This window comes from Filicampus tigris, chromosome 3, assembly GCF_054856515.1.
Source record: "Filicampus tigris isolate MCC_2025a chromosome 3, RoL_Ftig_1.0, whole genome shotgun sequence".
In the NCBI taxonomy this organism is placed as follows: Eukaryota; Metazoa; Chordata; class Actinopteri; order Syngnathiformes; family Syngnathidae; genus Filicampus; species Filicampus tigris.
Genome location: NC_141219.1, coordinates 15,448,141 through 15,474,260, shown reverse-complemented (window position 1 = coordinate 15,474,260; position 26,120 = coordinate 15,448,141). Strand labels below are relative to the sequence as shown.

Below are 26,120 nucleotides of genomic sequence, written 5' to 3'. Positions count from 1 at the left end.
CGCTAGACGTTCGCATACGTCCTGACAAATTAATGGTGGCGCCTCCTGTTGCCAGAATCTTCTGTGGTTGTCTCCATGCTGTGCTGCTATTAGGCTCAGGGAGAGCAGGGAACAGCAACAGCTGCCGCATACGCTGCTCTCACTTCAGACCGAGCTGTCCTTATTTTATCGTCCATCTAGATTTTGTTAGACTAAGAATAAAAGTATGCTTATAAAAAGAATGGACTTTTTAGTTATTTGGGGCACTGTTAGTGAAGAGACGAAGGAATCTTGAATCTGCAGTATTCATGCTAAACCAGTAGTTACATTCTTCATATACTGTACATATAGAAATATAATGTAAGGAATGAGACATTACTGGACACAGCTATGATATACATACAAAGTGGCTTTATTAGCAACAAGTCGTATGAGCTTGCTATTTAAGCGATGTAAAACCTTGTAGTATCTACCGCCACACTTAAAAAATGTGAGCTACGCTACATACATGAAACACGGCTATATTTCACTTTGCTTTATGTGACGTGTTATGTGGAGATCTATCCATCTATCCATTTTCAATACCACCTATCCTCGTTGTTGTGGGGGAGCTGGGGACTGTCGCCAAAATGCACGGGCGCAGTTAGTGAACAGGGCGCTCGATCATTGTAGCAGCCTCTCAAAATATCCCCAATCTTGCCTTTATTGCCGCCAGTGTCCTCTCTTTGTGGCCATCTGCTACTTCCTTGTTCAATAAAAAAAATCATGTGTGTGGTGATCCTTAAACTCAAGCACAATTCAATGTGCGGGGTTACATGTATATTTATCAAGAAAGTGTGGAAAAAAATAGACTTGAATTCATGATACGTAGTTCACATTTTTCAAGTCTTTCTAAAAAATAATTCAATGTCGATGGGGCTACATACAGTATTTGAAAGCTTTTTCACCTGCATTGTGTCCTTACCCTTGCGATTTATATTTTGGGATTTGTTGGCTGAATGGCTCTCAATCACCTATTCGATATTGCTGCCATCAGGCCGAAACCTCTTAAGTCACAATTTCATAAATTTCATATTTTTCTTTCAAAAATCTATACTGTTGCTCAGTCTACTCTACATGTGAGTGTTATTTTTTTACAAATTAAATGATCATAATCTAAAGCAGGGGTCACCAAGTCCGGTCCTCAAGGGCACCTATCCTGCGTGTTTTCCATCTCTCCCCGCTGCAACACACCTGATTGAAATGATCAGCTCATCAGCAACCTTTTCAGAAGCCTGATAATGATACAGATCATTTCAAACAGGTGTGTTGCAGCGGGGAGAGATGGAAAACACGCAGGATAGGTGCCCTTGAGGACCGGACTTGGTGACCCCTGATGTAAAGTGTTGAAAATAGCTTACTCTCTTTGATGATTCAATGTTAATGGTGCAGTCCACTGATAGTGTAGTGGTACACACGCCTGAGTTGTGTGCGGGCAGCGTGGGATCGATTCCCGCTCAGTGACAGTGTCTATGTGTGCCCTGGGACTGGCTGGCGACCAGTTCAGGGTGTAGTCTGCCTTCGCCCATTGACGGCTGGGATAGGCTCCAGCAACTCCCCGCGACCCTATATAGGATAAGCGGTTTGGAAGATGACATGACATGACATGTTAATGGTTGAACAATCATGCCGTTTTTGGCGTCTCCTGAAAAATGACAACTTTGGAGGTACAACGATTCGAATATGCAGTATAGAGAAATGTGTATGCTTATTTTTTTGGTTGAGCAAAGGTTTGCTAGTGCTATGATTGAGAGTTCAAACACACCCTCACACCCACACATACAGTACATATACACACACACACACATGTATATATATATATATATATATATATATATATATATATATATATATATATATATTTTAAATTTATTTTATTTTGTTTTTTTTCAATGCAAAGTTGCTCTTTTTTCCCCTCAAGCAGTGGCTCTCTCCCTACTGGCCAATGGAAACAATGCGTACTTGACCTAATTTTTGAAAGAGTTGATCCCGACCTCGTTAAGTTCGTGTTGACTAAAGAAACAACAAAGACATTACGTACGACTGCCTGAGTGTTAAGTTCTGAAAAGTTTTTCGTCGCACGGGAATTGAACTTCCTCTGTCCTCCATCTACTGTATCTGTGCCACTAGTTTGGACATGTGACTTGGCCCCAGTTGTCTCGACTGATGTGTAATTCTGGGCGGTGAGCTCTGCCGTTTTCTCTTCTGAGACACAGCAGGGACCCAGCACTTTAGTTGCCAGTGTTGGGCGCAGCGGGACGGTATTGTCCAGATGCCCCTCTCTCTCTCTCGCAAACCAGGAGCCCTTCCTGCCAGAAGGAACTCACTGCTCTAATTTTCCAACCCTACTTACGTGTGTGTGCGTGCGTGCGCTACGACAGCCTGCTAAAATGTTTTCCTTATAACTACTGATGATATGAAATACTATTAAATAGGTACAGTGCATACTATTTTATGCCATGCAATCGACTGGCAATCAGTCCAGAATGTACCCCTCTACCCAATATTCCAGCAAGCTATATATATTAAAAAAAGGATGGATTGACACTATACTTAGTTTTCAATGAGTGATGTTATGAGTCTTTATCATATCACGGGATTTCATATGTCTATGACTGTACATTCACTATTTAATTGGCGGATTTGCTCTAAAAATACTTTAGATCACTGGAAATAATATCTTAAAATAAAAACTATAAAAGGGGAATCCACCCATTTTTTTTTTTTTTACAATCTGTTCTATGCAGCCCCACTTGTCTAAACACGGTATTCTGACAAATATTGCGTTTGTGGAATAAAGCAGTAAAATCCACCTGCAACATCATGGAGTGCTGTTGGGTGTCCAAAAAAAACCTTTTCATTATACTTAAGATGAAATTGAATGAGCTGCAATTGTGAGTGACTTGTTATCTCCATATGGGTGGTACATAGTAGTAGCGCTCAGCCTTCCGCCAAGTATATTATGCCTAATTGGGCTTGTCATATTACATTACAAAGTATTTATTAACTGCATTTCCGTGACAGAGATGTTCCTTTTCATTTCTTCAAAGTGCATCATGGGTAATTCTTATTCAGTGCACTGCCACTTCATCTTGATTTACAATGGCTATTTATTGTCTCAAGCAGCATTTTCCTCTTTCTTCCTCTTATTGCTTTACCTTGCTTTCTCCTATTTTCGTTGCCCAAATTCCCCAAGGTGGTTTTAGTATGGAAGTGGTGGTCCAAGGCTTTAATCCGGGACTCGGTGCCGTCATTATCCATCAGAGGAGCGACTATGTCCCTTCCAATTTCCTCCCCGAGTCCATCTAGCAGACTTTGAACTCTCCCTATGCTGCCGTCGCCTTCATGAATATTCAACACGCCCGACCGGGGTTTTACACACAATCTGTCACCCGCCATCATTTCTACACCTGGACACATTGACGGTGACATTCCTCTCTGTCCTAATCTGCTCTCCTTTGTCCTCTTCCTACTTGTTGAATGGCCTGTCACCTCCTAAATCCTCCCGAGTCCCATTTCTTTAAGTCACCTAAACTGCTTTTGTTAACTTTACTGATAAAAGTTTGAGACTTGCGGATGTCAATGAATAGTTACTTTACAGTAACTTGTTCCTATATGTTGACTACTTACCACACATGTAAATAGGGCTGTGCAATTAATCGAAATTCAATTACAATTACGATTATTACACTCCATGATTACAAAATGTGATCGTAAAAAACAATTATGAATAAGCATTTATATTCAACGCACTATATTTGTTTACACAAGGGAATCATTTATACATTTTTGTGGGATTGCATATTTGGGCCTGTTTTGGAAGAATTGTTTTTTGGGGGGAGTTGTCTGGTTTTGCGATGCCATGACATTAAAGGCCTCTTTGTCAGACTTTTCCGTAAAAGTTAGATTTTTTTACTAATTGGCCTCTTAATTGTTTTTTTTTTTTGTTCAAGAAACCAATATTAGCTTTAACTTGGAATCCTGAAAAAAATGCATTCAACTAATCCACCAAAATTGGAGATGTCTTCCTTTGCTTTATAATTCTTCAATTACAATGACGTTATTGTGCCCTCAAAGTAACGGTTAACAGTAAATGCTGAGTCTATTCTGAGGTGAAACTTCAGCCCCGAAGCACATAAACAATTTCTTAGATACTATATTTAAATGGTCGAGCAGATACATGATGAATGCGGGACAGAAAATTAATTGCCAAGTTCTGCTGATGGGTTGTTAAATTGATATATTACATAAGTGACGTAGCTATCACCATCCCGCCTCCTCAGCCTGCTGTGAAAATAAAAGCGCTGGACTGTGGAAAAAGGTCCTTGTCTCGCTATGCTACAAGGCCTGTGTATTTACTGAGAGTGTGACAAGTGACTTCAGTTGTTTGTTGGGAAGACACACATGGCCCTGCCACAGTTTTCTCAGTTCCTGCATTTCTGTGCTGCTCAATCCTCGATAGATGATATCTGGCACTGGTTCCCCCTCTATGGTGAAGCTCTCCCCCTTTTGATGCCTGTACAAGCACCACAGCTGAGACAGCGCCCTCTAACAGCTTTGATGCAATTAGCCAACAAAGTGTGAAGCAGAAGCCCTTTGTAGCTGTTTTGCGCTGCACCCAAAAGCAACAACGGATATCGACACAAGAGGATGGAGGATGAGTAGACAGTGGCTGAGGCTCATTCCCCCCCAGGGGGAAATGATGCCGGTTCTCTCTTAAACTGTGAAAAAGACAGATGAGTGTTTCTGTAATGGGACCGATGGAGCCCTGTGTTCTGTGATTAGCGAAGTGCATGAACATACAAAGGAGTTTGGAAGAGCGCTTTCATGAATACACAAGATCAGGTCAGCTCAGTGACGAGTCTGCCATGGGAATGCTCTGAATGAAGCTGAATGATATCTGTTCATTGCTAGAAGGAGCAGATAGCCCTTTAGAATGACACGAACAAAACATTTCTTGCTAATAGATGCAAAATACATCCAAATCCTAGATGTTCCTCTTTGTTAATAGTCAATTTTCTGTGGACTAAAACTTCTTCCTGAACCCCAAGATAAGCCCATCAGCTTGGCGTGAAGGTGTTGATTTTGTGACACTAGCATAACTATTTTAATCATGCGAAGCCAGCATATCCTCTATTTGTCTGCAAATGGGGGTAAAAAGCAACTAGCTCGAATAAAGACTCGTATTTGCCTGACATATATGAAGGAAGTACCAAAACATTGGATGTGTTTTCAATCACTGGGCTATGATAACCACACGCTTCCTTTGCTCACTAGTGCGTTCAGATTCAGAAAACTTTTATTTTTCCCAGGTGAGCAATTAAGGGAGCAGAGAACGCACAGTTGTTGATACAGGTTTACAACATAAATAAACAAGGATGTGATGGAATCGTACAAGAAGTATTTACATTATTGCACTGATGGCAAGTACTTACTGCTTGCATTGATTTATTACAAGAAAACATACAATACACAACACACTATTGGATTGTTTTTCATGCATGGTATTCTCCTTGTTGCTATCTTGAGCAGAGAAGCTTATTTCCGGAAAAAACATGAACATACGAGCAAAACATCAAACAGGTGGTGCGGAACTAAATTATTCATTTCGGGGGGTAAGTGGTAGTTTGTCGAAGTTGGTAGTCGGAAACCCTTAACGGAAGCCCGTTTAAAATGATAGTCAGACCGGCCCATTCCCATTTGGTCCGGTCGGACTAAATGGCAGAAAAACAAACGACTGAGGGGTACCCCGGCTGTAGGTGGAAGGCGATGAAGGGACCGCAAATTTTTTGTAAAATAACCAGCTCTGGTAGTGATATGACACCTACTTACTACTTCTTCTTACCTCTTAAATAAAGAAGTTAATTTCCATCCATTTGACAGTGACATGAAAGTACGATCCAAACATGAAATATGCAATATTTACTTTTTCCTTCTATACTTCAATCAGATGATAACAGGAATAGCGTCATTTTTCTCAGAACTTTTGCTCATTTTAGGTCACCGAAACTTTATCAAAATGAGCCCATCGATATTAGCCACTCAGAGCGGAACGATGCCACAAATGATGCCACATCAGGTCAGATGAAAAAGTAAGCCTGACTTTGTGCACTAATCATAATAAATGTATTTCTAATCTTGGGCTGCTATTAGAAACAGTCATTCATTGTTCATCCCTGTTCCATTTGACAACTTTTATTATAAATTCATTTCTAGAAAAGGGCAAAAGGCTATTAATGGCACACCTCTCCATATGATGATTGCTATTTGTAAACTATTGTTTTTAATGGCATGGGTGAATCTCTGTTCTGAGCTCCTCTCTCCATGCCTGTGCCGTTGTGGGACACATAATGCAGCCTTCAGGTGGTGTGCAGACATCTTTGTGGATGGCGCTCAACTTCATGTTGCTCCTTTCGCCAGCAAACTAGGTGTGACTTAATCAACAGCACAACAGTACACTGGTGGTTGCAGAAACAGTAAATAGTGAACTCCATTTTGAATCCATTTACTTCAAGACACAGTTAATCACCATAATTTCCAGACAATTCTTCACCATCTATTGCACTGTTGCAAAATGCATCATTCTCATCAGAGAGTTGTGGCTGAACTAAAAAAAAAAGTGAGCTGGCTTGGACTACAGTATCTTATATACTGTAAATCATCAACAATTCCTTTAAAGGTCAGGGCTCTTCTGTCGAATCCGTAGATTGCTTCCCCATTAACTTGGAAAAATAATTTCCCAGAGGGTTGAATTAAATGTCGGCATCGTCTGGTCAAAGCAAGGAAGCCTCAACCAAGATATTTGGAATGTTATCAAAGGCCAAATATATTGCACAATACTTTTTTTGATGTCGTCTGGTGCTAACCATCATGTAAATAGCCTTTGTAATTGTGGCTTTTGGTTTCTGCAGTTATTGACCGCCCTGTTGTTGTTCTAGATGAGCCTGAACTAGCACTACTGGGACATGTTTGTCACTGTTAATTTGACAGCAAAATGAGATGTGATACGGTACGGACGAAAGAAGATGACGAGGGCAGAAAAAAGCAATGGGAGGATGAGCAGGAGAGACACAGCAAAGCGAGTGAAAAACAGCGGGGGAAGAGTGTTTGGCAAGCTAATTCCCAGATATCGACACGGCTTTGATTACTAACTGGAGGGAAGCTTTTAATGAGGGGTGTTCTTTAATCAAAACACAACATAGCTCACCCGGCCCCCTCTTACACTCTGCAACTGCTCCCCCTCAAACTGTGAAGTTAATGGCTTGGACGTTCACATATTAAAGTAATTTACTACCTTTAGCGCTCATATGACTCCAGATTAAAACCTCCTCTCTGGGAATTTACCAAGACTACCTCCACTAAGAAGCAGTAACTCCTGTTTTTTTTTTACCACTTTTCTTTCAGAGAGTGCTGTTTTGCATGAGTGGAAGCATACCTGGAGAAAAGATGACACAGGTGAAAAAGTGACACCAGCAGGGACAAACAGTTTAAAGATTATGCCAAAGCAAAATCGTGTAAAGCTTGGGTTTGTATTGGCAGTCTCCAGTGCTCTCATTAGGAGGCTGCCGGAGCTTTTTAGAGTAGCCCCCCAACTCACTCACTTCCCAAGAGATGGAGAGAAGCTAATTGGAGGTCTGTCTTGGTTCCTGACACAAGTGCATCATTTCTGGCCAGTGGAACTCAGCTTGCTGTGTGCATGAGGGAGTGAACAAACACTAATGATGAAAAAGCATGTTACACAACAATGGACGTAATTCTTAAGCTAACGATGATTCTTACAGCGGAGGTCAACCCAAACATATTTTTTTAAAGAATATGTTCTAGTTGAAACACAGCATTCTGATTAATATTGTGTTTGTGGCATATGAGGTAAGCAACAAAATCCACTCATTTTTAGCCATCTCAGGGGGCGGTCATTTTGTCACTTCTGTCGACTGAAGATGACATCGAAGTTGCTCGGGGCTCAGATAACGCCCAATCATAGCTCATCTTCAGAAAACAGGTGAGCCGTGATTGGTCGTTATCGGAGCCCTGAGGGTCTGTGATATCATTTTCAATCAACAGAAGTGACAAAATGGCCACACCTCGAGATGGCTAAAAACGGGTGGATTTTGCTGCTTAATTCATTTTTCATATTAATCATATTGCCTTGTTTCAACAAATGGGCCTGCATAGAACATATTCTAAAGAATGTTTGAGTTGACTTCCGCTTTAAGTATTCCACTGACTAACTGTTTTGATTACTCTGGTCAACAGCTGTTTTTAATCAGAGATGGCTTTATGTGTCCCAAAATGTAATTTTGATGCTGATTTTTTAAAAAGTCCTTACCGGTACTTTTGTTTCTAGCACATCAGGTTTTTGAGATATTTTATGCATTGTAATTTATAGCTGTGGAGTTTCAGAAAAATAAATCCACGTGTTGTGGAACCTAACCCTTAATTCATAACTGTATTACCATATTACATATTATATTATTGTTATATTATTATTTATTTGTATTGTATTAGTAGTAGTATTATGAAAACCTGATGTGCTCGAGAAAAAAACAGGGCAGATCCTGAATCAGCACAAATAAATTCTTCTAGAAACATTTACTTCATCTCTGATTAAAAACAAATTGGAAAAAAATGTTGACCAGAGTTTTTGGCGTTTTGAAGTAATGGAGGCTTTAAGGAGTGCAGCACTTGGTTGCCACCAGCAGAGGTACTGTTGAGTCTCAACCAATTTGCAAAGTCAAGTCAAGTCAAATTTATTTATATAGCCCATAATCACAGGAAAGTCTCAAAGGGCTTCACACTAACCAAAATAACATCATTTACAGCAAGTTTTGCCCTGCCTTTGTGAATTATATGGCATTATTATACATAGAATAATAAATAAAAAGAAATACGGCACATTTATCACCCAGTCGAGTGGTACCTGTGGAATTTGCATGTTGCCCCTCTGCTTGGGTGGGTTTTCTCTAGCTTCCTCTCACATTTCAAATACAGTACATACAGTTCATGCTAGATTAATTAAGACACTAATCTTTACATAGGTGTCTGTTAAGACTTTTGAATTAATGGACAGATTTATTAAGCTGTTGGCCGATAAATTGATGTATAATATTGTGGTAAATGTGAAGCAATGATGTCTTAGTTTCTCACGTTCACACTTCATTTATTTGTTATTCCTTTTTAATTCGGGTCTGTGAATGTCCGCGGTGTTGTGTGCGCATGCGCGTTACAAAAGTTACGAATACCAACTGTCATTTGTAATTTCATCTCAACCGTCAATCAGGAGCACGCAGCCCGTTGGTATGTGGTCATCTACTAACACAGATTCTCACGCCATTTTTGTTATTTATATACCTTTCATTAGCGTCTATTATTATGTGTCCGCACCAGCAGTCAAAACTAATTCAGATTAAACGGGTAGTTTATGTAGTTTGCGAGTTGCACGGAGACGCATCGAGGCGCACGCGATCGATCGTGGCAATATAAGTAACTGAAATTTTATTTTTGCACTGTGGTGTATTGGACGTTGTAACTGCTACATCAACTGCAGTGTCTTTGTTGAAGTCTGTGTGGAAGCGATTTTGTGGGCAGCGCATTTTTTGGTTACCGGTGACTGGCAGCGGGGACACGATGTGCGCATGTGCCAGTGGCACTACGCATTATGGGTAATGTAGTTAATCGTAGTTGGTAATGATTATTTTGAACACGTTTTGTGATTAAAATAAAATTAAACCATTTGTTGAAATAAAGACGATATGCTATACATTCTCAACACTTTTGACACTAGTTGTAAATATCAATCTTGTATAATAATTGTTTATGATGTGATTTATTAGTATCATATGTCATTCATTAGAAGATACCAATTGTAATGAAATCATGTTTATCTGTTTGTTTCAGGTTTATGACCCGTGGTTTATTGTTCAATAAACAAAAACAAACACGAGTTGTGACCGGTGTGCGCTTCTGATGAGCCCATTCGGAGGGCAAAACTAAAATATCCGAACAGTGTCATTGTGAAAGTTTGTTCATCTGTATGTGCCCTGTGATTGGTTGGCAACCAGTCCAGGATGTACCACAGTTATAGCCCAATGTCAGCTGGCCAAGGTGTCTATATACAATGCTGACATTCATTGCACATTAACCTTGAAATGAGAGTTTAAAAAAATACAAAAAATACAAATACAAAAAAAATACAAATACAAAAAAAATCTTTACATACCATATCTACCTCTGGTGACAATAACAAAACGAATTTGTCGAGGGTTCTCCTAGTTTTGTTGTGCCTTGTATTCCTTATGTCTCCACAACTGAAAGAAAGCATGTTTGTTTGAGGTCAGTCAGTTTGAGGTCAGTCAGTCCACCATGGGCTATGGAAAAAAGTGCGCCGGCAAACAGTGCAAAGCGTTTATAATACATATTTTCTAGCGCTTTTCCGACCCATGTGTTTTCTGTTTTCCAGTCCTTGGTATTTCTGCAATCATTTCTGCGGAGGAGTAGTGCTGCTGCCAGTTGCATCGCTGCTTGAAGGTGTGTCACTGTTATTCACGCTGTTTTGTTTGTCTTCCGCTATCTACTTTGGCAAGCGACATTGCCTTGACCGATAAGCGGATTCTGTTTTTTCATACGTGTATTAATGTGCTGTCAGCTCATTGGTCACAGAGCAGTGGAGGTCCTAGGACCATTATCGTAAGTTGTCATATAAAGGGAACTGTTGTTCATTAATTCCATCGACATTTTACAGACTATTTTTGACCCTCACGATGTTAAGGGACAGAGTGCGTCCCTTTACAATTCAATACGGGACACATACTTATATTTCTAAATACGGGACGATTTCGTTTTTCCAGGGACGGTTGGCAACCCTATATAGGCTCCAGAGAGATGGATGGTTGATGTATGAATTAGCAATAGAAATGTTTATTTTGGAAGGACACATTGAAATATCTGAGTAGTCTCTTACAACTCTATTATTCCAAATCACATGTAAATGCTTTATAGTTAATCAACAGTTAGCAGTTGCATTGATTCGCTAACAGTAAAGTTCTACTCTATGCCTTTTCCTTGTCTCCCTACATGTCTATTCTTTTCCATTGCACCGAGGTAACTTAGGGAGAAGACTGCTTAATTCTGCCTTGCAACTGTGGTAAATTCAGAGGCTCTCGCAGTGAGGGTATTTGATTCGATCTCAATAGTCTTGCCTCTCTATTACCTCCTCTCCCAAAAACGATTTCATTTGGCCAAAGAGTGTTTGTGTGCACTGGGGTTCATCTCCAACGATTAGAGGGCCCTTGGTGTTTTCATTGATTGTGACACTAAGCTGCGCATTTACCACAGCGCATTTCTAACATCGTGTTCTCCCTCCCAAATTACCAATAAATCAAAAGTGTCAGCAGAGCTCGTTAGCAGAAGTTTCCAAGGAAGCCCCTCGCTCAAACAGCTGACAGCCTCGCTCTGATCGATAGCTGTCAACTCAATGGAGGGTGTTTCCACTAACTAGACTGAAACACGATGACTGAAGTGAACACGATGTTGAATTGATCATTAATAAGGCAGTCAATTCAAAATTGGTGGCAGTCAATTCAGTTTCAGTTTAATGATGCGATTCCAGCGTCCCACTGGTGAGACGTTCGCATCCCGCCCGCAAGACGTTCGCTATATATAGAACAACTTCAAAGCATTCCCGGGCATTTTATATGGTTAGAAAACTAAGTTTCCGCAGATTCGAATGATACCAAACATTATAAGTCAAACAATCGCAAACACAAAAAATACGGAACTCACCATTTCAGCCTCATAAATGTCCAAGACAATGTCATAATCCATCAAAAATTATCATATCGACAAGGGTCCACTAAAAGTATTCCAGTAATGTACTGTAGTTGGTCCACAACAAGCCTGACATCCATAAAGCCACGTTATTAGCTACTGCAACCGTTACATATTTCCATTAGATACGGATACTTTGGACATATTGTCCATCGTAGGTCGAGTCTGCGTGATCAGACTATCGCATAGAAGGTATCAAAATTTAGGTCTGCTCCCTGGTCTTCGATTGACACCTTACTTGATCCAATAAACGAATGTTTCCTGTGTCAAGCGTTCAACAACAGCCAATGTACAAATTGTGTATATATAGTACCACCCCTCCCTATCGATGATTCGTCATTTGTGCCAGTCATAACCAAACTTACTAAGCTTGCTAGTGATTGACGTAGTCAACGGCCAATGAAATTCTTCCCAAAAAACATATTTGGTTGCTTTGGAAACCTCTTTTGAACGACAACAAATACCGTGCGTAACTTGCGTAACAGACATTTTCAAAGCCGCCAGCAGTGACACTAGCCCGTGCGTCATGTAGCGTCATTTTCTTTGATTTTTTTTGGGTTGTTTTTTTTTAAATCTGGATGTAGGCTAAGATAGCCCCAAATCTTACTTTTCATTAGAACTCATGATCATTTTTGTATGTTGAAGCATTCCAGAATAGCAGCGTTTTCCCCTACGTATGTGAACATGGTTGCAATTGGGTCACCCAAATGGCACACTTTTGGTTCGCCTGGACCTCCCCTTAGTAAAACTTTTTCTGTCGTATTATTGTCAATTTTGAAATGGGAATTGATGGGAGCCTTCGAGCTGTAATCCTGTTGTGTTATTCAGTCCACCACCCTGCTACTTAATATTCCAGGCAGATTTTTTGAAAAATAAATAAATAAATAATAAATAGGCGGACATAAAATCCGCCTTCTTTTATATATTCAGACTTCCATAATTCAGTACCAGTAGCACTTTAACATATTCTGCCAGTTGAGGAGAACAATTCAAAGTGTTATCTTCAAAACCAGACCAAAACTTTGCTAATACTCCAAATGGTTTCAAGTACAGCTTCAAATTTACTTCGGGTGCACTTTTTTCGGCGTTCAGGTAAAAATGCCAGGTGGCATTGCACAGCGTTAAAGAACAAACCACAGGAGGTTAGTTGTGTGAAATACATTACTCTGTTCAAAAAACAACTTCAGGTGAGTGATTCTCCCATTTTTATGTCAATCCATTCATTTTCTATATTGCTTGCATTGCTTGTGTTAGATCTTTTGCTTGCTGACTTTGGGCGAGAGTTGGACTGGATGGGTCATCAGCCAGTTGCAGATGTAGAGAACAAAAGCTTTCATTAGGATTCAATGCTTTGCTCTTTTTTTAAAAACACTTATGCTGAACACAACTGTATGTATAGTGTATAGCAAATGATTCTGAGTTTCAGCAGGTCACTGACGCAACGGGAGCTGCAGACTTCCTCTAAGGCATCATTCATTAAGTCGGGTCAAAGAACAGGAAGAAATATGTCTTCATTAGTTATTTATTTCATTCCCCACATGACATCTCTGTCTGCGGGACAGCAGTCCAGACAGTGTGACTAATGCACAATTGTTTTCATATCCGGTTTCAAATAGCAAATTGAAAGTTTCATATTATTATTATCAGGTTCACTTGGGCAGCATGGCACAGGTAGAAAAGTAAATGTTCTTTTGCTAGATGGTAGAAAGTACAATTACCTGTGTATGCACCTGTTGCCATTCATACAATAATATAAGTCATGTTGTCAGCTTTGTGTTGAATTAAATTGGCCCAGATTTCACACTGAGTCAAAACAGTTTCGAGCAAATTGAGACAAGATCATCATTATTTCAGTATTTTTACTTTTTGGGACTTTTTTCTTTGGTGGTGTGATGAGAACATTTCCGGTGGATGTGAGAGATTAACTGGTGCGCTGGAGAAAATTATCCAATTTCAGGTAATTGGGTTAAAAAATCTTAGTTTACTCTGTTCAGCCATCTATGCCAGCAACACATAGTGACAGGCAGAGCAATGAAATGCTCTCCAACTGCATAGCAGAAGGTACGTAGTTAACTTAAATTTGTGAGTAAATTGAGAAAGATCACCTTTTCATAAACTTTTAGAGTGTTTTTTTTATCATATAATATATGTTTTGGCTCATAAAAGGTTTGAAAACAATGGTCCCCAAGAATTTATCTCTAGTCATCAGCATCAGTCTTTGCTGTTTGGCGAGGAGAAATCACATGGCCTTTATAGCGATGTGTGAAGTTATGATACTATATAAACACTTAGCAACAATTCTGCATTTCATGTGTTAATGATTCAATCACAGCAGGGTGGAAAATTATTATTATCTTTTAAATAATCTCAAAATAGCCTCTGCAACATAGTGTCAGATCACCTGTACACCGTACACCTTCTCTACTTGAGTACACCAAAGAGTGGACAGTGTAAGAGGAGACTGAGAGGAAGAAGTGCTTCAGGTGCCTCTCATATCCTGCTGGGCTGACCTCAGTGCCAGTCCTGCTGGGCCCCGGGCTCCAAATTAGCCATGGCTCGCTCTGAAGCCCTCTGCTTATATGCTCCTGAGGAAGGAGACAGAGAGGAAGAGAGGGAGGAAATGATCAGTCATACAAAGAAGAGTGAAAGAAGCTCTGTGTGTGTGTATGTGCGTGGTTTTTTTTTTCGCTCATAAAGATGGAAACAAGCAATCACATCGACTATATGCTATTGTATATACACGGGGACAAAAAGAAGGAGGTGTGTGTGTGTGTGAGAATAGGAGCAAACTTCAAGGTCTATATCGAGTTGGCGGCAGCCGCGCCAGAGGACCTGAGCAGAATAGCCTTGGCATCGCTTCCTTGGCCAATTAATGTGAAGCTGTCTGGGTCCAGGGAAGCTATTAGACTCTGGAAGAGAAAAACACATTAAAAAGGAAGAGGAAGAGAAAGAAAGTTAAGCACAACCCCGCTCACAGCGGCACCGCTATGTAAAGCCCCTTGTTTTTCTTGACTGAATAATGGTCAGGAACCCCCCCCTCAACCCCACCCCCTATTTCAAAGCCTGTGAATGTGGGCAGAGCATCTCGCCTTTATTAACCATCTCACTAGAGACAGGACAAGCAGGCAGGCGCCTTTATTAAAGGATGCCGCCTGAGTGGAAAGGAGTGAGCGTGGAGATTCAAATTGAGGCAGACAAGAACACACTGAGGCCGTCGCTTTGCTTAGTTGGATAAGAGGCAGATTTTGTGTTGATGTTAATCAAACAAGCAACTGTTTTTCTTGTTTAATAAGCGTAACTTGAAGTGTGTGCACAAACCGCCCGAGATAATTGAGTGTGCGCGTGTGTTTGCGTGCATGTCGATAGCCCTGCGCGCATGTGTGTGCAGATAATTCACGAGTAAATACGGTGCCAACATCCATGCAATTACTTTGAAGTGACACTTCTCTGGACTCAAAGTGCAAATTACAAAGAATCCATCTCTCAAAAAAGCTATACTATTAGTTCATTTTGCTAAACATTACCATCCGCGTAACAAGAGTGATTTAATACTAATGCTCATTTGTAAAGGATTATCCACTTTAACAATTGTACACTGCTAATGTGCTAACACAACATTAAGGACACAGTTTAAATGTCCATGCACAGAATCATCAATAGTTCAAATGAGGAATCTCTGTTTCCATTTTGTAGTTAAAGCAGCACTGGGCAAGAACTCAACCTTAATAAAAAAAAATTCACAACTCTTTTGGTGAAACATTGACTTACAAGTAGTTGAATGGGACTTTTGTCGTGCCCTGGGGAGGTCTGTATCGTTTTTACTGGCACTAAGCAACTTTGAGGAGGATGGGAGCAACCTTGGTACACAAAAAAATGCAAATGTCCTGAATTGCTTTACGCTTACGGCATAATCACTTCCTCCTTTCGCTAGAAGGATAGAAGTCGATTCGAACATCTACGTGTTATTACTGGTGTCAATGCAGAAGCCCCAAAAGAGACAAAAAACAAAAAACAAAAGTATTGTTTCAACAAAATTTGATTCGTTACCTCATCGCTATTCATCTTTCACACAGCCACTGGAAATAGAAATGTAATTCAGTCCAACTTGCAGGCCAGCGAGAGCTCAGGATTTCACGCTACGTGCTGGCGCGCATGGGAAATGTGCAGAGCTGGGCAGTCCATCCCTGGACCGGACCGATCGGACCCTCTGGCCCAGCCGCGTGCCCATTTTTGGGGCGGAGGGTGGCGGCTGACAAATTTTAAAAAATGGCTAGACTAAGCATGGCCGGAAGTGGATTTTAGTCCGGCCCACTAATCGGCCCTCATGCGTTTAACGTGGTCGCGAGGCGGCCAAATTTCATCGCAGCCTACTCAGTGAAAGGCTTCTTTTCAGGCTTCTTTCTACTCCCGCGTCGGCTCGAGCGACAACTGCCGCATTGATTCACGTGACCGACGCATTGTGCTGTTGGTGACAGGTCTGCGACACGTGCCACGCACACATCAGGAATTGTTGCTGCTCTGATCGGTCCATTATGTCACATGTTGCGATGACATACAGTTTCCCACACGGAGAGAGAGGATGCAGCACGCAGCTCGTTGCTGCTGCAAAAGCAAAATAGTTTGGAAATGAAATTAAATGCATCATCTAGTCATCTCGGTCCCTTTATGGTTGTAGCAGGTACGATATCCATTGTTGTCGCTGTCTTTTTGAAGCGACGCCCCCCCGACTTGGAACATAACTGTTTCAAAACAATTTGTGTCCGGGATTATATTAAGTTGCGCACAGCACTCAAGTATGACGCTGCCACATCAAGGTGGCGTTCATGCACTTCTTCTGGTGTCTTCTACTTCCAGAAATACGCCGTAGCAAACCTGCTGTGTATAGGGGTTTGCTGGTATGCTTTTATTTTGAAGGCCGTGAACGAAGGGAAATGTGGAAAATAAATAACTTGTTAAATGCGACTTCTAACCGTCTGTTGGACCCAAATAATTATACAATACGACAAAACTAACCCCGGGGCTCGCAATGGAAGTAAGCACATGCAGTTGGGTAAGTAGTAAAGTGCTAATGGCGCATTTTGAAGCGTGTCCACAGCGGGTTCAAATAGTAAATTAGCCAGCTAATGATCCTTAAAAAGCTTCTGCCGTTAGCATCCCTCCCGCGGCGGCGTCAATCACAGACGCTTTTTTTGGGGGGGCGCCAGAGGGCGGAACGGAGCGCGGGGTGATAATTTTTATGAATAAGGGCGGGGGGTCGCGGCCGGAAGGGTACCCAGGTCAAGGGTGGAGGGTTGCGGCCGGACCGGCAAAAAAGGGCTCTAGAAATGTGGTTGACTTTTGTCAAAACACGACTGTCCACATTTTGTCCACATGGCGCCACCATTATCAACAAAAACTGACATATAACACAGTGACATATGACACAGGGAATTTGTTTTGTAATCCGAACAAATCTTTGACTCCCATCCGAGAACGTACCGCTTCTTTAGAGCAAAACAACACTGTCAGCTCAGGCTGTTCTAGAAAAATATAAAACCTGAAATACAAATGGAAGTCAAAATTCACTATGTCTTTCATGCTTGAAAAGTGTCGGGTATGGAAAACTGCAACTGTTAGTGTTGTGACTTAAAAATAATAATAATAAAACATTTTTTTAAAAAACCACTTTCATTCAATCCAAACTCCCACAGCGCGATAAAGCAGAAATGCAATAAAAAAAGAGCATTTAGAAAGAAATAGCAGAGGATGATGACTACTCTAATCTAGAGCTCTCATATCATTCCCATCTGTCTCCACTTTGCTCGAGCCAGCTTCCCACCACTGACTAACTGTGGCACTTTGCTCTTATCCCTGCTTTTCCTTCACTAATACTTTTTTTTTAAGGATTTGATTCTTGGCTATGGTGCACAGTGACTCATCCCCCAAAATCTTATTTTAGTACACTTTCCAGACGCACACACGTCTTATCTGGTCACTACAGTACATCTTGGATTGATTGGCCACAGGATTTGTCGATTATTTGAAGGATTTGAGCCTCGGGTGAATTATATTCTCACAATATTGAGGTAAGTGTCTGATATGTTATCATTGGTAATCTGTTCATTTGATCTTTTTAATCGGCGCACCGATAGAGCAAATCATTCTGTGATGAAAAATTTAAAGTTAATAGCATGAATTGAAAGTGAAATTCTGGGAGTATGTAATTGATATTGCCCAAAAAAGAGCAAAAACTGGGGAAGAAAAAGTACTGCCAAAGGGAAGGGTAAAAGGGAAAAGTAGAGAAATGTATACAACTAAAAAGCTAATCAAGACAAGAGAGTAGAACAACAGTGCCCACCCACGGACACACTCTGCCCAACCGAATAAAACTGGATGTGGTTCTGATGAATGGGAAATAAAAAAATCAAAATCAAATCAACTTTTATATGTTTAGCCCAAATCACAACAACAGTTATCTCAATTAAGGAGAAAACAAAACATGTTTTAAGGTGCAGTAGCCCTACACTGGATTTCGACCTACTTGAGCACTTTTTTGCCCCCCCCCCCCCCCCCCCCCCCCCCCAGGAAAGACTAATACCTACCCACACCTGGCATCCTGGTAACACCACTGGTTGACACTATTGTGCACAGTGATATTAAATACTGTCAATTTAAAATCAGTTTTTAAACAACACAGCAACACCAATGAATGAAAACAGTCTCTCAGATGAGTCAAATTGTCTTTCTACATTCTATAAATGAGTACCCAGAGCAGTAATGATGGAGGCCTTGGTGTTAACGATTACCGTTCCATCAGATTCATATCATGTGGTTGTTGCACAGTATGTGTTCATGCATTTTTAAGTCCAGCGAGTTATGTAGGTCTGCCTGCGTTCTTGCTGTTTTGCTCTTCTCATTTAGTCTGTCAAATCTCCTTTAACTTAATAATAATCCAGTAGTATTGTTTGTCATAAACGTACCCCCCCATACACACCCATCTGCATTTGAGTAAATAAACGCCCGTTGTATATTTTTTAGAAGCATTCACAGTATTTGTGTATTACCTCTTGAAAGTTTAGATGGAGATATTATTCTAACATGACTGTCTGCCTGAGGAGAAGTTCCGATTAAGGCCTGTGTTGTATCTGACTTTATGCTGGCTGTTTTCCAGAGCAGGACCTATGTCAGACATGATAGTACAATATGTCTCAATCCTCTAAGCTAGCTAGTATAGGGTCTACTGTATACTAATTTACAGTAATCAGCTACGTTGGACTGGTTAGTATAGACTAACTTTCTTATCTCAAAGCTGAGCTGTCAGTATTAACTTTAACATGAAAACGATTTGTGGCCAAAAGCTGTCAGAATGAAGGCAGCATTCTCTCTCCCGCTGTGAGACTAACACCGTGGTCTAGACTCACTCTTTGAGCATACAGTGAGTATGTTAACATACCCTCGAGGCGTATTTATGAATTGCAATGACTAACCAAGCTCTTCCTCCAAAAGCTCTAATCCAGCTACTGTTTGAAACTAAATACACGACCCCAGTGAACTATGCAATCACATTTTCCTGATTGTATATTTTGTGCTCCCTGCCAATGACTTCCAACCATCACAAAGGTGCTTGATTATAAATCATTCGTAATGCCAAAGATTACTTGTGATTTGGATATTCATTGCTTTCTGTGTGACATAATGGTCTAGTGGTTAGCCTGGCTACTTCACACTCAGAAGATCTTGGTTCCAATCTTTGTGTGGAGTTTGTATGTTCAAATGTTTATGTTATGGGTGTCATGATATCCAAACGAAACGATAATATCACGATATGAACCTCACGATACGATGATTACCACAGTATTGTGGGGAGGTTGAGGATATATAAAAAGCTCACGATACTGTATAAAAGTTCACGATATTGTAAAAAATAAAATACCTCATATAAAAAAAAAAAAAACATCACGATATTCTGTTTTTGTACATAACAGCATTCACAAAGAAATAGGCATGGGCAGTCATGTGCTCCTATTGGCTCAGCACAGCAGCACAAAGTATCATGGTCTATGTAGTTCACAATGCTGTGTTTGGCTGAAGCGGGCCGACGGAGATGTTGAAAAATATTTGCTGGTACAGTATACTGATTTATGGGACGTTTGATTGGTTAGAACATAGTTTTGTTAATGTGAACAATAATCTTTTTAATTTCTGTTTAATTTGGTTGTGTTTGTGTGTGTATGTAGTTACTGTAGAACACAAACTACAAATACAAATGAAATAAACATGAACAGATGCATGAAAATGTCTCTACACAATGCTAATTAGCTGTGGTCCTAATTATACATATAGTTGAAATAGTACAGTTAACATTAACCTCAATTTATATAAATGACCTGCAATGACCGAACAACTAATATTGAGGCACTTACTTGCTATTGCACGCACACATACTGAATCGGGTCAATTTGTGGAGTAAATCAAATGTGTTATTAGCGTGGGTCTTAAACATAGGTGTCATCAAATTAAACTGCATTAATAAACTAACCGCCAAAGGGTGCTGGAACTGCATTCATGGAAAAAAACTGACTTTCAAACAGATTTGCCGCTATTAATATTGTGACAAGATGACAACGGTAACAACGATAACATAATGAGAACGATTGTGGCAATTTTAATATCGCGATATCACGCTTTTGCCGGTATTGTGACATTCCTAGTTCATATGTTACAAAATCTCTAAATGGCCCATATGTGTGAACAGGTATTGATTTGTATGTGCCCTGTGTTTGATTGGTGACCAGTCCAGGGTGTACTCTGCCTCTTGCCAGTTCAGCTGGCTCCACTTAGCATGACCCCAATGAGGACAAGCACTGTAGAAAACTGATTGGATGGATGTATCTTGTGCCCACAAAGGACAAGCATACAATTGTGGGGAGACAACAATGTTCTTCATTTTTTAGTTGGCAATTTTTTTCAGGAAGTGCAGTAATATTATTTTTATTCATATGTAATTATACTTTTTCTTACGCGTTAGCATTAATTATTAGTATGTATTAATTTAATAGATTAGGTGGAATTTTAAAAAAATTCAAAATGACATACAGATCAACAGGTTTCATCTTTTGGTGAAGTTTCAATGGTGCCTGTCATGTGGAGCAAAGTGATATGAGATGATGGATGAAATTTATTGCACGGGAAATGAAAGGAAACAAAATTGAGCTTTTTATCAGCGTGTTTATGTTTATGGGGGTGAGCGGTTTGGCATAAATGAGAATTTCCCAGTGTAACAAAAACTAGACAGTAGACACTGTTCATTTGGAAAGAAATGTCCCATAGGAAAGAATGTACTGCAATTAATTAGAACAACGAGAGGAATGAGGCGTTATTCCTTTAATCCTTGAATATAGGTTGAAATGAACTCTACTGAGGAGGAAGATGTCGTTGACACCTCAAACGTTTAAAGGTCAAGTGTGAAGTAATTTCAGAAAATGCCTAATGAAATCCAAGTAAGGTAATTAAACATCATACAAAAATAGAGCATGAAAAGATAGTTTCTATTTTGTATATTCAACAAAGCAATCATCTTTCCAAAGTGAGATCCTGGCGAGCGACAAACCCGCAAGTGTGACATCATTTCAAGAACAACAATGGCAGAGCTTTCGTTGTTAAGCGCGTTGCTCTGGTTCTAAATCTAAAATGGGTGGGTTGTGTCATACAAACTAACGAAAGTGTGCTTGAAATAGTTTTATTTAGTATTACTCAAAAGATGGTTGGCCAAGTTTATTTACACTTGATTTCGAAATTTACGCATTCAAAATTCAGCGTTACCGCTGTATGTCGGTGTTGAGGTCAGAGATTGTGTATATTTCTATTACAGCAGGTTGGTAAATTGAGGCCAGCAGGGCATTAGAGCAAGGCCCATTCTGCTGAAACATAATAAAAACTGATGTTCTGTGGGCCTGGCCCCTGGTGGCAAAGGTGAAGAGGTCAGGCGTGTTTTGAAATAAGTAGAAGAGTTGGGGGTCCTCGCTGTGTAGACGTATGTGCGGCATGAGCCGTCAGATTGAAAGTCAGCACCTCCTTCTCCGAGGTCATGGTCCTGTACCACAAATCGATGTATTAATCCCTGCAGGGTGCACAGGAGATGATGCAGTATTTCGGGTCAGGGACGGGAGTGGCGTGACTCTGGCCAGCCTATTTTAAGATGCAAAAATTGAATACAATTGTTTAAAAAAGGCCCTAAAAGACATTCCCGAATTATAAATTAATCTACAATTTTCCCTTCCTCTTTTATTGTTTGCTATTGTTCAGCGTATTGGTCAATCCAGTGAATGCTGGGAAAAAAAAAAAAAAAAAAAAATCCTATTTATGATAGCAAACCTAAACTACTGGCTATAGTCAGTCCTGATCCCAATCTTGGCATTGTCAAGTTAAAATACATTCTAGAATTGTGGCAGGCAAAAAGTAATGCTCGAGGTCCACATTTCACCTCAATTAACCAATTAATTAATTTGATACATTACTGTAATTAAATACATTAATGAAACATTAAAAGCAAATCATAGATACATTTTAATTAACCAATTATATAAAAAACATGCTTAAAAGAATACAACAAATAATACAGGACTCTAACAATGTAGTTTTATTGAATGTATTTCATTTCCTGATGAATAAATACATCTAGAATAAATCTCTATGTATCCACACATGTATTCCTAGCAGGTGCACAAGCATGTGAGTTAAGATAACAGCACTTGATGGAATAACGCTGTGGACTCCATTCGAGTTCGATTTTTGCATTTTTTTTTAATTCACTGGTTGATTATTGCGATATTGTTTTTTTCTGAAGTAGAAGCTGTATTTTTTTGTTGCCACATTGAGTAATGGCTTTGCACGTTTAAATCTCTACAATAGATCTGTGTCCAGATAGAGAGAGAGAGCACACAAATCTTGTTTTTTAAATCATTGAACCAATGTTCATTGTATGTGGTTCACCTAACTGATCACAAGTCCAAAATTGATATGCCATACTCATACTGTCCAGTATGCCCATAGGGAGTGTATGTAAACTTTTGACCACAACTACTGTACAAGTAATTTGTGATAAATGAAGCTCCATCCAGGAATATAGTTATTCCTATGGTATGGCCTCAACGAATGACCTCATTTCAAATATAGTATTTTGTACTTTGTAGCCAAACTACTGCTTTGACACAAGACAGGCGCTGTTTCCATTTGGCTGTCCCTTCCATTTGAAAGTATGTTGAAGTTCTCAATGTCTGCACATTCAAAAGGAACAGGAAGGGGAGAAAACTCCAACGCTATATTTACTTTAAGTCAGCTCCTGCAAAGAGTGTTCCAGATGGCCCAATCAGAAAAAAAAAACGTCTGGCAGCAGCATCTGTAGCCAGCAGGCCAGATGGAGAATGGCACACACTTGATATGGGTTCAATCCAGAGCTGGGCACTTGATGCTTTTTTGCCGGTCCGGCCGCGACCCTCCACCCTTGACCTGGGTACCCTTCCGGCCGCGACCCCCGCCCTTATTCATAAAAATTATCACATTATTACCCTGCTTTAGGCATCAGGCGGGCCCCTTTGTTGAAACATAAACTGTGGCTAAAAGGATCTGATTTGCATTGGTTGATGATGTTATCTGCAGGTGTTTTATGTCATTTGTTTTATCCGTCCAAGTGTGCTTGGGAGAGGAGAACTTGAGCATGTTGTGAAAAGGACCAATCAGGACAATTGCAGTAATGCCAAGTTGTATGACAAAGTAATGAAGCCAGGACAGTGAGAATGTGGCCCGACGAGGGACAGGGACGAAAGCTGTGCTGAAGCACAGTACGATAGAAATGTCCTGATGTGAGTGGACCCTAAAGCTAGCATTTTACTTTTGACTAACTGAATTCAAGCCGTGTCTTAAATGTATGTATTCCACCAGTCTCCAGAAGCGCTCAACACATTTTTTTGCACAGTTTGCATGAGACGCCCCAAAGGTGAAATATGCAGCCACCCACTGAATCGACACTCCAAAAAGTTTGAAAATGTTGTGTTGACTGAGTTCAGGTCACACGGCTTGTGATTGAGTAATGTTAGCTTGGATGTTGAAGCCGAGAGCTGTGCTTGTGCTCCAGAGTGGGAGGCTCGTTGAGCGTCTCGATCGGAATGTGTCAAACTTGTAGATGTACATTTTTCCACCGGCGGCGGCAAGCTCACTGACCACCTCACTTCCCAGCATGCTTTTGCACTCCACATTTGCTGTCAGGTGAGGGACGGAGCATAACGTTGAGAACCTATCCAGGAAAACTAAGTTATGCATTTTGGAACCCCTGTTGAAGTTACTTGTGATAAAGTTACAGATGCTGCTTTTTGACATCCATCCATTTTCTATTGCGCTTATCCTCATTAGGGCTGCAGGTGAATTGGAGCCTAGCATGGCCGATATTGAGCGACAGGTACAACCTGGATTGGGCACCAGTCATTACTTTAAAGTAATAGACTACTATTAGTGTTGCAGTAGACCATGACACAACAGACAGTGGAGTTTAAAAGAAAAAGGCACAATGCAGAGCAAAAGCTGCTCAACAAATGTTATTGCTATCTTGTAAAATTGCATTCTATGAAAAAAGGCTTTGAGGATTGCAAATGTCACTTGTTTTCTGGGTTGGGTCATGTGACATCTGCAATGCGAGCCAGAGGGCAGTTATGACATCAGTTTCAGTCAACAACAGCAGAGGGGCATTTTGGCCCAAATGGCGGCCCTGTGAGATGTTTTAAAATGGATCTATGAATTGGCTTAATTATTATTACATGAATGCAATATTAATCAGAGTACTTTGTTGGATTCTTGAGTTCAATGTGTGTGTCCTCTGATATGATGTACTAACTTTTAGCCAATATTAATGAATTAAGATTGAATTGAATAGAAATGTGGTGCATATGTTTTTGTTAGATTTACCCAGCAAATAGACTTGTCCTTGCTCAAGCCTACTATAGTGTTTTGTCATCATGGCTCATAACAGGCCATGTTTTGTTTGCCAAATACATAGACCGTTGACGGAAATCTATTAACAGATAGTGGGATCCTGCCAAGATCAATTCTGTTTGAATTCACCCCAACATAAAAAGGTCAGGGCTTTACACGACCACAGCAGCATATCGCCATGGTGCTAATTAATCCAACCTGCCTTACAACCCGCCCGTCAAGCACTTCATCAGCACCGGCCAGTAGCTGCGGTAAGGGGTCAGCGCTTCTCAAACAAGCAGGGCGCTGAAGCGTGAACACACCTCCCTGGAAGCACATGCCAACGGTGCCTGTTGTACTGCTCCTGTGACAAAGCTAATAGCTCACTGGGAAGATAATATGAATGTAAATCACTGGCTTATTTATTTATAGTTAAATTGTCATTGTAATTCATACTTTTTTATCCAACAGTGATAATGTAATTATTTATAAAGCAAACTAAAATGGCACTCAACCATACATTATTTTTGATACCCAACTCTTAGAAATTAATAGGCCAGATGTCGATATGAGAGATAAACAGCAGGTTATGATGGAGGGATCTTTATTGCAATGAGTGGATATTGCTGTGGATCGAGTAAAAAAAAAATTCAGGGTGTAGATAAGGAACAGAGTCCCCAAAAATAGGAGCCCAAGGGAGTAGCAGGAGGCAGATTTGGAACATGGGGAAGGGTAAGTATATCATTCGAAATTTCTAAATGGCCGCATGCAACATGATGAAAGAGTTTTGATGATCTGACAGCTTGGTGGAGTCCAACATCGGCTAAACAAGGGGCAGCTGTTAATTGGTTAGATGAGGTGCAACTGCTAGATGACTTCAACATGCATGTGTTGAACCCTGCAATTACACACATACACGCAGGAGTAGTGGGTGGAGCTTGGGATGCAGAGATAGTGGATGTGACAAGTAACTTGCAATCTTAAGAACATTTAAAAATAAATTCAAAAATTCAAATTCACCAAAATCACATTAGGCTACCGGCGCCAGTATTTAGAGGTGTAACTTTAGACTGACTTTCTGACACCAAATTGTCATTCCGCCAGGCGTTTCTTAAAGGGCACACCCTCACTGCACCGGAAAACCCAGCTTAGGGCAGACCTCTCTGCCAAATGGGCAAACATGCGCAGTGAGGATCGTGCCCGGACTGCATGAAAATCAGGAAACACCGGAATTTCCACATATTCCTTCTATGGAATAGAGCCCTCGGTGTGTTTTTGAGATGGATCGCTGTTTGAGGAAATTGTGTAATTATTGATTACTATGGCCATATCTC

General features: G+C 40.4%; 2 long non-coding RNA genes across 3 annotated transcripts in view; one reads left to right on the top strand and one right to left on the bottom strand.

Moving 5' to 3' along the window:
• Positions 1-5,353: 5,353 nt before the first annotated feature.
• On the bottom strand, positions 5,354-12,082 carry LOC147150034 (uncharacterized). The gene is made up of 3 exons (XR_015086340.1): positions 11,800-12,082; positions 10,238-10,325; positions 5,354-7,706 (listed from the first exon to the last, which is right to left on the bottom strand). It is a non-coding gene; the product is annotated as an uncharacterized LOC147150034 (long non-coding RNA).
• Positions 9,259-26,120, top strand: part of LOC147150033 (uncharacterized) — a 31,320-nt gene continuing 14,458 nt past the window's right edge. For both annotated transcript variants that reach the window (XR_015086338.1, XR_015086339.1), the window contains exons 1-2: positions 9,259-9,315; positions 10,478-10,545. This is a non-coding gene — a long non-coding RNA (uncharacterized LOC147150033). The remainder of the gene's footprint in view (positions 9,316-10,477; positions 10,546-26,120) is intronic.